Source organism: Dermacentor silvarum, chromosome 6 (assembly GCF_013339745.2).
Source record: "Dermacentor silvarum isolate Dsil-2018 chromosome 6, BIME_Dsil_1.4, whole genome shotgun sequence".
NCBI classification, from domain to species: Eukaryota; Metazoa; Arthropoda; class Arachnida; order Ixodida; family Ixodidae; genus Dermacentor; species Dermacentor silvarum.
The window spans coordinates 64,695,164-64,705,401 of NC_051159.1; positions in this window are offsets into that span (position 1 = coordinate 64,695,164).

The window sequence follows — 10,238 nt, forward strand, 5'->3', positions numbered from 1 at the left end:
TCCGTCCGTCCGTCCGTCCGTCCGTCCGTCCGTCCGTACCAAGAGAAGGTGTGCCGATCCCGGAGGAAATCCAGTCTATTGTGCAATGTAGTTATGTTGGACTACATTGGCGATAATTACGCCCGTAATAGTAATTTTTCAGACTCTGCGAATAGCCTCTGTTTGTTGTGGGCACTACCGAAGCCACTTTTCATGCACAATAGCCTCGCGTGAGCCCTGCTTAGTCCGAGCCACGGTGTAAGACATATACTCTTTAGGTGGGGACACTTCTCGGCTTGCTTGCTAGACGCGATCGACCAGATAAAGTAGCAAGGGCGCGCGTCTATCGGGGCGGTGACGGCAGCGGATACCTATCGGCGGAACGACGCAACTTCAGTTAGAACGCAGGCGAGAGCGTACGCCGACAAGGAACGCGCGCATGCCCTCTCCCCGATGACCTACTTTCGTGCGTCACTCAATCATTTCGGATTTCCCGCGAACCGCCGGTTGCTCTAACAACGGGAGATTAAAACAATAAAAAGCTTTCTGTGTTGAAGTTGCGTCGTACTGCCGATAGGTATCCGCTGCCGTCACCGGGCCGATCGGCGCACGCCTTTGCTACTTTATCTGGTCGATCGAGTCTGGCGAGTGTCCTCACCTAAAGAGCTTATATCTTACACCGTGGTCCAAGCGAACGCGCTCCATCTCCCAAAAGTGTGCCGTACTGCGGCTTTGCCTCAACATATCTATATCTACGGCAGTGCACCCTTTACAGGGTGCACTGCCGTAGATGTGGTTGACTTCCGACTATATTGGCACTAATTAAGCCCGTACCTTCAAACTACCTAATCCGCGACCAATGCTCGACTCCTTGCTCACTGAGACCCACATTTTGATAACGCTTACGACTCACTTCAAAGCCGTGGCCACTTTGTTTCTCGAAGTAATTACGAGGTAGCTTGCTCCCAGATACACCAAACCAACGTGACGTGAGTTAAGCAAACCTTTTGTTCAAAAACCGAGACCGAAGTTGCTCTTGACAAGCATTTAAAAGGCACCATCAAACTACGGATCGTGCTGCTGTGATCTCCACTACGGAAAAAGAGGTGCGTAGCATGGTACATGTATAATTGTCAGTATTTTGCGCGCACGCATTCATATCAGACCTGCGGAAAGCCGCAAGGTGTACAAAAATGAACGAAAACAACAGTCATGCGCTTGACTGTATATATAGCACCAACGCACTGATATTTGCGCATTTCCCTGAAAGAAGGCTTTACAATTGAAGAACGTTCATTCTCATCCAGGGATTGAAACCTAGAACAATGGCTTAACGGCGCGGTCGCTTAACCATACCAGCTACGAAAAAGGCTATGAAATCGCAAAGTGAGGCCGTATTAATCGACAAACAAAAGCGCAAGGTCAATGATTATGACAGGTCCGCTTCACTGATGTCTCTAAGCCGGAGAGACAACCACGAAAGAGAAAATGTTCATCTACCCGACTGTAGCACGATGCTAGCATGAAGCTTACGGTATGCTCTGAAAACGATGAGAAAAACTAGTGTGATGGAAGTTAGTCAGTTTCTGTCAGATGAAGCGCCTTCTGGTACTTCTTGTGGAGAAGCCTTGGCAACTGGTAATTAAAGATCATAGCGTCACACCAAGTTGTCGAGCCAACAAACGTTGGGTGGAGATTGTGGACTGGATATTTCATTATCACAGTGAGGGTAACTATGGCTTTCTAATTTACACGTATGATAAAGAAAAAAAAAAAAAAAAGACAGCGGTAGCATTGCCGTGAAAACAACCTGTAGGTCCAGGCGGTATTACAAATAATGGGGTTTTACGAGAGAAAACCGCGATCTGATTACGAGGCACGCTGTAGTGGGGGACTCCAGAATAATTTGGACCACCTGGGGTTCTTTAACTTGCACAGAAATCTATGTACACGGGTGTTCTCGCATTTAACCCCCCATCGAAATGCGGCCGCCGTGGCCGTGCTAAGCAGTCCAACACCATGTCCACTAAGCAACCAGGGCGATTCCTGACGATATAGTGCGCTCATCGTCCGCAACATTGTGTCAGTGAGCTACAGGGGAAGCAGAGTGACGATCCTTTCTTTTGTATAACCCTACAAGCCTTTTCCCATGTATAGCGATAAAACTGCGGCTAATTTAATTAAAAATAAACTCCACCGCTTCCAGGGGAAGCGGTGCAGCGCATTTCATCCTGAATGGTCAATGACGCGGAATATGCTGAATCTCGAGAAGACGATACACTTAGAGACGAGCAAATGTATGTGCGCACCACGAGCCCATTTGTCTGCAGTAGGAATGCCACGAGATGACGCGCCACCTGTTCGTGTATTGACGTACCATTATAGTCTCTACCATGTACTGCCGACAGGGGGGGGGGGGGGGGAGGCGGGAATTGGCACCCGACATAATTTGGAACATGCCGAATGAACCAGAGGAAACTACAGATTCAGCTAGCACAGCCCCATTCAATCGCTCAACCATGACGAGTTGCTTTCAGTAGAAACAACGTGACGCCATTTTCTCTAGTCGGCGACGAGGAAGCAAGACGCCAGAAACTCCAGCCGATTTGTGATGTGTCTGCCCCTTTCTTGCTTTTCCTGTTCATCGACCAGTAGGCGCAACAAAAGGACTAGCGAAAACACAGCATCGTCCCCACCTAGTTTCTTTTTATATAATTTTCATTCTCATCTGTCCGCGTTCATTCTTGAAAGAAAGGAAACATGGATAGTGTACGAAGTAGCGGCATGTTTGCTATGTCGTTGCTCTTATAACTCATTGCTCTTGCGTGCATTAGAGCACTGCACGGACCCGGGCTGGCCCGAAAGCCCGGGCCCGGCCCGGCCCATCCCACGGGCCGCGCCTTGCGAAGCGTTTGTCGGCGGGCTCGGGCCGGGCCCGGGCTAGAGGCCATGGGCCAGGGCCGGAATCGGGCTTGAAGCCACGGGCCCGGGCCGGAATCGGGCTTGAAGCCACGGGCCCGGGCCCGCTCATTGAAGGGCCTAAGTAGGCCTTCGAGCACACGCGACCATTATGCATTGCATGGTTCAATGCATTCTGTGCGAAACTGAAGTGACACGTGCAAGATGACTGTCATCATCATCAGTCTACATTTATGTCCACTGCAGGACGAAGGCCTCTCCCTGCGATCTCCAATTACCCTGTCTTGTACTAGCTGATTGCGCCTGATCTTGCCTATGCGAATTTCCTAACTTCATCACCCCACCTAGTTTTCTGCCGTCCTCGACTGCGCTTCCCTTCTCTTGGTATCCATTCTGTAGCTCTAATGGTCCATCGGTTATCCATCCTACGCATTACATGGCCTGCCCAGCTCCATTTTTTCCGCTTAATGTCAACTAGAATACCGGTTATCCCCCTTTGTTCTCTGATCCATACCACTCTCTTTACTGTGTATCTTACCAGATGATTGTATCTCTTATCAAAGAAAATAGTAAAACAGATGAAGTTCTCATTTTTAACAGCGGAGCTGTTTCAGCCGCGCGTAATGTGTCTGCTGAATCCAAAAATGTTGGCCGATCCTGGCAGCAGTGCACAAAGGGTCCACGCGCAATGGCACATACCCATGTGAACTAGCAAAGCTGAGACTATATGTCTAGCTAAGAATGGTGGGCACTACTTAAACTTAGTCAGTCATCGACAGGCAATCAATAGCCAATCAATAGCTTCTCGATAATTGGTCAATAAACAATAAATTTCTGAAAATGCTGGGGATGACTTGGTAGTGCTTAGCCGAGCCCAAATACGTGGCCAATACCTTACAAAAGCCAATCGATAGCCAGTCAGTAGCTAATCAATAATCGATCAATATTCAATAAATTCCGATAACTTGGTAGTGCTTAACCTAGCCCAAATACGTGGCCAATATCTTGTGATAGACAATCGATAACCAATCAATAGCTAATCGATAATCAATCAATAATAAATAAATTCCGGGAAATGCTGGGGATGACTTGGTAGTGCTTAGCCTAGCTCAAAAGCCACGACTAGCTAGGTGCCCATCAGCTCCGCTGTCTCTTTAGCATTGCAAAGATATTTGCAAAGTGTTATCGGCCTACAGAGATATTTTGGACTTCGACGATCGCCCTTTAGGCCAAACGCTCGCGGTCAAGCATCGGATTCCTACTGGCGATGCTACGCCTATTCATCGACGACCATATCGCGTTTCTGCGTCGGAAGACCGAGTAATTCAACATGAAATGACGAAAATGCTAGATAAAGACATCATTGAGCCTTCTTCGAGTCCCTGGGCGTCACCTGTGGTGCTGATTAAGAAGGACGACACGTGGCGCTTCTGTGTAGACTACCGTCATTTGAACAAAATGACTAAGAAGGACGTCTACCAGCTCCCACGTATCGACGAAGCCCTTCACTGCCTTCACGGTTCCAGTTATTTATCTTCTATTGATCTTCTCTCTGGATACTGGCAGATTGCTGTTGACGATATCGAGAGAGAAAAAACCGCCTTCATAACACCTGATGGCCTATACCAATTTAAAGTAATGCCGTTTGGGTTTTGCAATGCCCCTGCCACCTTTGAGCGTATGATGGACTCCTTGCTCCAAGTTTTTAAATGGTCCACGTGTCTATGTTACCTCGACGACATCATCATCTTTTCGCCAACGTTCGACTCTCACCTTTAGCGTCTAACAGCTATACTTGATGTATTTCGAAAGGCGAAGCTGCAATCCAACTCGTCCAAATATGAACGGGAATGTCCCACTGTGGCACAATTGGCAGAGTATCTCCAAATGTTGCCAGATACGTGTCGTACTTCTTTGCATCACCTGTCATCACCATTCTTCCCTCGACAAGCACCATACATTGCTTTCGTCCGTATGATATGGCTGTGTATGTGTCTCATACTGTGCATCCGCCTGATTTGGAGTATGCATTTCTGGCTTCGCTTGTCAGCGAAGCAGTGCGTACACATAAAAATTACTTGACATTAAGGACACTTATGTGGTCAATAAACGCAAACATTTTATGAGGTCAGACGTTACATAATGTAAAAGTACTCAGAAATGTACGCATCGTCATTAGTTGTAAAGTATTTATCTAATTCATTTACTAAAACTTCGCTTCACTCACACAGGAGTGTTGGTTCTGCATTTTTTTTTTATCATTTCGCCAAGGAGGAGGACATCAGAATGAATTACAGCCAAACCTGATCGTAGTAAAATCATCTTTGAATATGTCGTTCAAAATATAAGAAGAAGACATTCTGCTATACTTTTACCGTTTCCAATCATTATTCATTGCAAGCTCCCAGTTCTATGACATTCGTGGTTGTAATAGGGCTAAATACATTAGCTACGCCGGCCATAAGACCAACGGTTTACTTGTAACAGTACCTGCAAAAATGTGGTGCTAACATACGGCTTATCGCTCAGAACTGGCAATTGAAGAGCGTGTCACTTTTCATCCGCATCTCATTCGTTACGGCGTCTTCTTTAGCAGTACACCAGCTAGAACAAGTATATAGAAAAAATTTGAGAGCCGTTTCTCAAATTACTTATTTCGGATAGCTGGTTCCTTTATTTTGCACACAATAAAAAGCATCCTCATCGAAAAAGCTGATTTTACTATTGAATGCGTAGAAAGTAAAGAACATTGATGTTCCACTTTTGTCATGTGCACTCATTACTGATTTCATTGGTAGAATGCAAAATGACAGTGAGTGAGACGCATCGCAACGCAGGTCATTTTTCATGTGGTTACATTAAGAAATCTTGACTAAACTGCCGTTTTTCAGAGTTGGGTATCGTACGACAAAGTTTGCTCACTTACCGCGCAATTCATATAGTTTTTTTTTTTTTTTGCATTCCGGTATTGAGCTGCCACAAAAGAACGTTATTTTCTATTCGTAACCGGCACTTTTAAAATATATTTTCTCAAAGCATTCTCCGATATTCGACTTGTGACACAACTATATTTCAGCAACGCAGTACACTCTCGCGTTTTGATCTGCTCGCACCAGTGGGGCGACAGCTAGGCTGTTTTGATGAAGTCAGAAAATTGATAAGAAAGTTCTGTACAGTATCAGCATTATTACCTGCTCTTTCTTATGGGATTTCGTCGAGCTTTACGATAGCGTAATGACATCTGTTCCAGGGAAACTGTAGATTGGGGCTTTCATGCAAACCACATGTATTTTGTTGTGTGTACATCTGTTTCTACGGCGCAATGATCCGGGGCCGGCTCAGGTTATCCAGTGCCCAATGCTATTTGATGCTTAGAATGAGGTCGTGCGTTAAATTCACGGCATGATAGTCACGTTCGGATTGGCCTGAAAAACAAAAACGCTTGACTATGAATGTTTCAACCCCCGGTAACGAATGCGATGTACCCAAAATTCTCGCGTTCTGAAGTGCAGTCACGAAAAGTGAAATGTTTTTTCTCACACGTGCGGCCCCAGCTGCTGGCCGATCCAGTTTAAATCATGAGCCACAGCTCGACAACAGCTGTGCATACAGTACCCTCTCTTCCAGCACCGACTGAATAGCGAGAATAAAGATACTTTCCCGTCCGTATAAAGACAAACTGCTTCCTGAGCGGGTCAAATGGAGCAAGCGAAAAAGTTGTTTTCGCACGCTGGCGTCATTATCGAGTCCATTTTCTGTAGCGTTGAGAATTTCTTCTTTCTTTACTCTTTTTCGCTCACTCCTCTTCAGAGTGGGGTACTCATTCTGTCGTCTCTAGTTTTACCATTTGCTTTATCTTCTTTTGACTTAAGGAAAACAGCTAAAGTGAAAGAGCTTCTCATACGTCAAAGAAAAAAACAACACACTGTAGAAAATGGCGAGTGAAAGAACGGGAAAAAGGTCGAAGACATCCTTTATTGATAAAACGCTTTGTGGTAACTGGCTCGTAGACAAAATGCAAAGAAAGAACAAAGCAGAGAAAAAGTAAACCAGAAAGCACCATACATATTAGACGTTGAAACTTCTATTTTTTTTTTTCATGTCAGTGGCCCTCGGATGCGGAACGGCAGCCCGTCCCTAATCCTTCACTGCTGAAGTAGCCGCGTCCGGCACATCGCGCAACGACGATCGTGAACGTCCGTCTGAGGTCTGTTTTACCTGACCTGTACGTTAAGCATCAGCTAAGCAGTCACACTCTGATATCAACACGACGGCAAAACACCTTTATATTCACGCTACTGCTGAATTAGGGTGGCAAGAATTACTAAGCGCCTCTGAAGAACTTTGCGCACTCAAAGTCGTCCAGTCACGTGAGCGACGTAACCGGCTGCCTGAGCTTTCTTCATATGTTGTGCGCCAGTGGTGCGTATATGGGTCACATATTCCTGACTCATGAAATTATTTAGCACGTTCATTCTGAACAGAAATTTGCCGATTGCTGCGTACGGGTCGTATATCGAATACCGTTCACATGCCGCTATAGTTATATAGAGCAAACAGGACGCTATATAAGCAAAAGGCTGGCAGAAATCAAAAACGACATACATAATGAAAAGAACACATAACCTAGTGTTGTACAGCCACAGCTCCGCCTGTAGCCCTCGGTTTCAGGAGGCAAACGTGCTTTGTTCGGGGAACATGATTGGGCAATACGGGACATTTCTAAGGCCTATTATATTTATAAACATGGTGACAGCAGTCAACCACTAGTGGTTTTAAACGAGAAGATTATCGCGCTCTGGAGCCTATGTCAAGGCGAATCAAGTGTGTTTTTGAACCACACAAAAAAAAAGACTCTTGCCGTGCGTGCGTTTTTACAAGATCTTACAGCTACCGATGTGACTACCTGCCGATGTAACCTACCGATGTGACTAGTGCCCATAATACAGCGTTTGATAACCCTTGTGTATGTATCTGTGTCTTCTTGACCAATAAATCTATTTGGTAGTCAGTTCTCGTGCTTGACCTTCCTTCTCTAACGCTTCGTTATATGCTTTCTGGAATTCAGTTCTTCGCGCTCGCAAGAATCACGCCACGAAAAAAAAACTTCAGTATAAAGTTGTTTAGCCGTTATATAGAAACTTAGTGTGCACTACACATGTTTGTCATTGTCTACAAGGTTTATATTGTGATTCCTAATATTTTGTTAACTCTAACACCAATGTGTACATGGGCCCAAAAAGAGAAAGAAATGCATTTGAAAATGTTATTTCAGAGCCTTTTATAAAGTGTTATGATGAATTCTAAAATTCGGTGACTTCAAATATTTCTAAGCTCAATGTCATTCATTACCTTCCCGTTCAACTCCTGAAAGTTTAAATATTATTCGTCGGGGAGCTTTACTTAATCCTGCTTGGCGTGGAACCACGAGAAACCGATGATCTGCGCACTAAATGTATCTACTGCTGACAATACGATGTTTCTAATGCAAGATAAATATGCATATTTATGCAAAAACAAATGTTCCCTTAACAGGTTACGTTAACTTTTGTTACTTTGTGCGGCAAACGAGATTTGTGGTAATTTGCAAGATACTATGTTTTGGGAAAAACGAAACTTGTAATCAATCCGAGGTTAGAACGCGGCACTTGGGCGGATGATAATCTTTTTTTTCTTGATTTCCGTAACTTGGTGTTCCCACACTGTTCTATAAACAAGCTGCGCGATAGCTTAAGGAACAAAATAACGGTAGCAGCCAGTGGCGCGAAATGAGGACCTTGTGAAAATCAGTCGACTTCGTATGTTTCGGGTATACGCGTGTTCCGAATTCTCAAAAGCTTCTTTATTTCTCGATTTGTTCAACACAGATGTCCTCGTGGCAGGAGCACGTAAATAGACAATTTGATGGTGCTCTGTCGAGTCAGCTGCGGAAATGCAAATAAGGAGGAAAAGAAGTGTCGAAGAAGTGAAGCTGACATATGACATATATGTTGACCGGTAAACGCAACAAAATCTCTTTCGGCAGCGGGCGCTCTTCAACCTTCGAGTTTCTTCTAACACGAAGGAAGCGCATTTAAAAGCTGGGGTGCTTGCCGCTCGCACGAGCACGCACTGAGCTTAGTGACGGTGCATGGAAGCCCATCGCGTCTCACTTATTCTTTAATTCTCCTGGGCCGAATTCCTGTTCTTTCTGCATTAACGGTGAGCAGTTGGCACGCCGTCTCAATCTCTTCCTCCGAGAGATTTCTCCGCCTCGTTGGTCTTTGTTCAGACGTGTTCATTAGAGCACCGGTTCTCAACCTCTCTGCCGCCCAATGCCCTCTCCCCTCTTTTTTCTTTCTTTTTTTTTTGTTATCTGCCAGTTTATTCCACATTCCTTCGCCTTTTCTCTCCGCCTTATACCACCACTTCTTTATTTATTCATGTTCTCTTAGTCACTTCCTTGTCAACTTTTCTCTTTACTTATTTAACACAGCCTTAAGCCGACAGCTTGGAATTTCAGAGAATCATAGGATACATTGCTAAAAAAAAAACATCTTTGTACTCACGTTTAAATTTGAGGCTTAAAATTTCTCTATGTTGTTTGCAAGAGATGTTGCTGTCGCGGAAGAGTTGGTAAGAACTGTTAAAAGAACATTTTCAAATAAAAAAGCAAGCACGTGGCGGTGAAGTTTTATTACGTAAGGGATGACGATGAAGAGCCACAGGCTGCCATGAGACTAGGGCACCAAACGTGTGCGATGACTAAGTCCAGATGTATGGGCATTTTGAGAGAAATTATTTAGCGACGGCGTTACAGTACTATTGTGCTGCTCCTACAGCAATAATTTTTTATTCCATTTCTTGGTCTTCTCGCTCTACACGCTCCGGTGTCCTTTTGTTAATGAACGTAATCACTGCTCCTTTTAGTGTAAGTTAAAGTTAAGGGAATTCATTCAGTGTTTGTAAAATGTGTGTTTGTGTGTGTGCGTGTTTCAAATTATCTGACCCGGCAGTGTAAGGAATTGCCTCGCCATCTCCATTCTCACTCAGCCAACGACTTATCGTCAGTTCAAGGATTATGAAAAACCCCGTGTACAAGACTAACGGGACAGGTGGTTATGGGCTGATAGTCGAGAAGAAACCATCTAATAATTCATCCAAAAAACCTTTAAGTGCTGGCAGAGATAACAATGCTGCTGATAGTTGGAGTTCTATTACATGCAAACAAAAACGAATATTCAGCAACCCTAAAAATTGATAGCTCCAATGGAATGCTAATGGTTTAGTAAAGACCACAAAATTTGTAATAAAAATTTCGAATATCTGCACACGTTTCCTAATTATTTTTTCCACTTGAA